General features: G+C 52.6%; 1 long non-coding RNA gene across 1 annotated transcript; it reads left to right on the top strand.

Annotated features, from left to right (window-relative positions):
• The first annotated feature begins 3,358 nt into the window (after positions 1-3,358).
• On the top strand, positions 3,359-4,199 carry LOC103629465 (uncharacterized). The gene is made up of 3 exons (XR_554406.2): positions 3,359-3,407; positions 3,492-3,536; positions 4,177-4,199. It is a non-coding gene; the product is annotated as an uncharacterized lncRNA (long non-coding RNA).
• The last annotated feature ends 896 nt before the right edge of the window (positions 4,200-5,095 follow it).

Raw genomic sequence — 5,095 nt, 5'->3', positions numbered from 1 at the left:
CCGGTCGCTACGTGCAAGCAACTGCACCGTCACTCGCACCACTGCCATGCCCCCTCGACTGTGGAACCAGTACCGCGACTCGAGGCAACCCTGCGTACGACCCAGCAGGGCCAGCCAGGCGCGACGGTTAATGCGGCCAAAAATGGGCCGGCAGTAATGGCGGTGGCAGGCGGGAGCAGCGGTCACGTCGTCAGCCAAGCTTACGTCCCATCCTAGGGCAGTGAGAGAGCCCTCTCTCACGGCGTGAAGACGGCGCGCCCGTGTTCCGTTCCTCGAACGGCTCGCGCACGCGCAACAGCCGCCCCACGAACCACTCGCCCCGTCGCATTAACTCCGTGGCAGGCGGCGCCTCTGGCAGGGGAAGCGAGCGACGCTTCGCCTTTGCCATAATGACCGCGTCAAAAAAGGTACGCCACGTCATTCGATTTCGTGTCCTTTTCCTCTTCCTCTTTCTCTCTCTTACAACAGGGACCGGAAAAGGGGGATACCCCGAAAAGGACCCTTCTCCGTGAAGGAAATAGGCTCTGAGCCTCCCTACTGATCAGAGGTTCGAAGGCTGGCCCCTCGGAGGGGTTTAACAGCCGCCTCAGAGCGTGTGGGCTCCACACCCACTACTGGTCAGAGGTTCGAAGGCCGGCCCCTCGGAAGGGTTCCACGGCCGCCTCAGGCCACTCGGGCTCCGCGCCCACTACTGATCAAGGGTTCGAAGGCTGGCCCTCGAAGGGTTCATAGTCGCCTCAGACATCGAGCGAGGGATGACCCTGGGTACGTTCGATACATAACTGAGGCTCGGGCTACGCTCCCGAGGTACCCTAGGACATTTCCGAGACCAGCGGGAACGATCTTGTAACGGAATCCCATCAGAGGGAGGCATCGAGCCCTCGGACCCCGTCGACAGGGGACCGGGTCCGGCAGATCACCTGCAGGTACTTTTCGGTGCGCCTTTGGGCCTCTAGCCGACCCCTAACAAATGGGGCACGGACGTTCGCTCGGATTACCCGCCAGCAGCTCACCGGATACACCATGTTCGGTGCCCTCCAAGGGCAACATGGCGCTCTCCCCCCCTCCTCCTTGCGGAAAGGCGACGCAGGGGCGTATGTAAAAAAGTCGAGTTTGTCCCTGACCGTCCTCTCGCCCTATGCAGAGGCTCGGGGGCTACTCTCGCAAACCTGGCTCCGGCCAAACCGTTGACAGCGTCAACATACCAGCCCGAGAACTTCGGACCCGACCGTGCGCCCGGGCTACGGCCAGCTCGCATGAGGGGAACAACCAGACCAGCCGAAGCATTGCGCGAGGCATTAAGACCTCGGAGGAGTCAAACCACTCCTCCGAGGCCTCGGGGGCTACACCCGGCGGGTGCGCTCGCGCGCACCCACCGGAACAAAACGCAACCGAGAAAGGCTGGTCCCCTTGCAAAAAAGTGCGACGAAAGCCTCCAAGCGAGTATTAACACTCCCTTCGAGGCTCGGGGGCTACTGTCGGGGACCATAATTAGGGGTACCCTCAAGGCTCCTAATTCTCAGCTGGTAACCCCCATCAGCACAAAGCTGCAAAGGCCTGATGGGTGCGACTAAGTCAGGGATCGGTCCATTCGAGGGACTCGATCACGCCTCGCCCGAGCCCAGCCTCGGGCAAGGGCAGCCGACCCCGGAGGATCTCCGTCTCGCCCGAGGCCCCCTCCAGTGACGAACATACTTCCGGCTCGCCCGAGGCCCAGTCTTCGCCAAGAAGCAACCCTGGCCGAATCGCCACGCCAACCGACCAAATCGCAGGGGCATTTAATGCAAAGGTGGCCTGACACCTTTATCCTGACGCGCGTCCTCCAGTCGACAGAGCAGAAGTGACCGCGGTCACTTTGCCGCTCCACTGACCGGCCTGACAGAAGGACAGCGCCGCCTGCGCCGCTCCGACTGCTGTGCCGCTCCACAGAGTGAGGCTGACAGGCAGTCAGGCCCGGCCTCAGGCACCATAGGAAACTCCGCTCCGCCCGACCCAGGGCTCGGACTCGGGCTCAGCCCCGGAAGACGGTGAACTCCGCTCCGCCCGACCCAGGGCTTGGACTTGGGCTCAGCCCCGGAAGACGGCGAACTCCGCTCCGCCCGACCCAGGGCTCGGACTTGGGCTCAGCCCCGGAAGACGGCGAACTCCGCTCCGCCCGACCCAGGGCTCGGACTTGGGCTCAGCCCCGGAAGACGGCGAGCTTCGATCCGCCCGACCCCAGGGCTCGGACTTGGGCTCGGCCCCAGAAGACGACGAACTCCGCTTCGCCCGACCCCAGGGCCCGGACTCAGCCCTGGCCTCAGCCGACGGTCTCCGCCTCGCCCGACCCAGGGGCTCGGACTCGACCTCGGCCACGGAAGATAGACTCGACCTCGACCTCGGAGGAGCCTCCACATCGCCCAACCTAGGGCGCGGACCGACCATGTCAACAGGAGGCGCCATCATTACCCTACCCCAAGCTGACTCAGGCTACGGGGAACAAGACCGGCGTCCCATCTGGCTCGCTCCGCCAGACAAGTAATGATGGCACCCCGCACGCTCTATGACGACGACGGCTCTCAGCCCCTTACGGAAGCAAGAGGATGTCAGCAAGGACTCAACAGCCCCGACAGCTGTCCTTCCGCCAGGCTCCAGCGCTCCGCCGACGGCCACGACACCACACGAACCGGGTGCCAAAACCTCTCCGGCTGCCACGATGGCATGTACTTAGGGCGCTAGCTCTCATCCGCTAGACACGTTAGCACTCTGCTACACCCCCATTGTACACCTGGATCCTCTCCTTACGTCTATAAAAGGAAGGACCAGGGCCCTCTTAGAGGGGGTTGGTCGCGCGGGGAAGAGGACGGGACTGGCGCTCGCGTGAGGCCGCTCGCTCCCTCCCGCGTGGAACGCTTGTAACCCCCTACTGCAAGCGCACCCGACCTGGGCGCGGGACGAACACGAAGGCCGCGGGATTTCCACCTCTCTCACGCCTTCTTCCCCCCTTCGCGCTCGGCCTCGCGCCGACCCATCTGGGCTGGGGCACGCGGCGACATTTTCACACGTCGGCCCAGGGACCCCCCGGTCTCGAAACGCCGACACGAATAGTAGGAAAATCTTGTCAAACCCTTTTTAGCACATCAGATGTTTCTCGGGGTCCTCCTCCAGACCTAGCTGCCATTGTCTCCCTCAAATTCACACTTGCAGTTACCATCAACATGTGTGCATTCTGTGTCACAAATCGAATCTTTTCTATCCTTTCTGTCCTAACACATCATGGAAGACAAGCATCAATACCATGTGCCACACAAAACCTTTCCCAACAACAGATGTTTACACAAGACAGCACAGTTGATGTCATAACCACACAAGAATCTCTAGCAACATCGTTTGCCAAACTATCCACTTCTACCAAACAAGAAAATGTGGTAAGATATTTCTTAATATTAACTATAATTATTCTGTATCAACTTATATATACCTACATGAACTCATCAACTGTATTTTGGCAGGCACGACGCAAACTTGCGTATTCTGAAACTCTACACGACACAAATGTAAGTATGCTATTTTGATACATTTCAGTTACACATGTTCCTACAAACTCTTAGATGAAACATGTTTTAACATCATGATTACATATGTTCTCACACTAAAACAATTGTCTATTCTTATTGCAACAAAAACACATATTACAATCTACTCTTGCTTCATATATATCTCAATTTACTTCCACAATCACATTTATATGCACACGCTTCCTACTATAAATTTAGTTTCAAAAAAAGTAAAGGTCCATCAACTAACATGGGTGAACTTCTAAAGTAGTACTATACCATATTATCCAAAAGCAGTTCCTGGCTATGAATAATAATAATAATAATAATAATAATAATAATAATAATAATAATAATAATAATAATAATAATAGAGTAAATAAACCTCATCGATCCCTTCTTATGCTTTCATGTGATTGGTACCTTAGAGATAGAAAAAGAGAGGCTGAATACGAGACAAATTGAAGGCATTCTATGGCTTTTTAAAGTTATTAATGAAAGTTGCAAGATATATTGCACCATGATGAAACCGAGTGAGGGATAAAGACCAACTATCCAATCACGAATTAGTACTAATTACTTTAAAAATCTGCTTGTGTAATTATACATGAATTGACAATTCTTATCCACTTATTTACAGGTTGATGAACAGATTCCAGATGAAGTCAATAAAGACAGCCTCGCGTCACCTCCTAAAAAGTATGTATCTATAATAAAAAAATTTAAAGCCAAGTCACAAACACTATTTAAATTTTGCATGTATCAATCCTGGTTCATACTAACACTACCAAACACAGGATCAAGACTACCCAACTAGGTTCTACACACCCTGGCAACCTTAATCATTAGATCATCAATGGTCTCATGATATTCTCATGAAGGTACTACACCATCTACTCTCATGCCATATTCTCTTGTTGTGTACATAATTTTCAATCAAAATAATCTGAGTATTCTTCTCATGGCCATACCAAAAAAGATAAAACAGCTTCAAGACTCTTTAAGTACTGACGCTCATATTTTTTGTACAGGTAATATGACGAGCATCGTCACTTTTGGAGCACGAATGCTTTTGTGTATATATAACCAGACCGCTGAAACTTTCGCAATGATGTATATATTGAACAGATCTCTAGCTGTTGAATCTTGCTAATGATGTAATATATAAGTTTGTAGAAACCCACAAACATGTCGGTTGACTATGTAACTATCGTAACTACTATAATTATCACCTCTGCACAATGTGTAACTCTTTCAAACACTGAACCTGGTTTTCCTCTGTCCTTGCCCTTATATCCTAATTTACTTTCTATCAATCATACAATCACCATACATTATATATTGCTGTTAAACGGTTCGTCACGCGCGCATGGGTGCGCTTCATACACTAGTAAAGATACAATTGTCGGCTGAAAAGAACTTGCACCGGGCCAAACACAATCAGGCAGGATCATCATAGTCTAATCGCACCTCTCCTAAAGAGCTCTGACCGTCGCTGCTCATCAGATTTGCTTTCGATTAAAGAACATGAACACAAGCCCACCTCGCTCGTATTTTCT

Source organism: Zea mays, chromosome 6 (genome assembly GCF_902167145.1).
Source record: "Zea mays cultivar B73 chromosome 6, Zm-B73-REFERENCE-NAM-5.0, whole genome shotgun sequence".
NCBI lineage: Eukaryota > Viridiplantae > Streptophyta > Magnoliopsida > Poales > Poaceae > Zea > Zea mays.
Note: the sequence above shows the minus strand (reverse complement) of the source record. Positions and strands in the feature narration are given on the sequence as shown.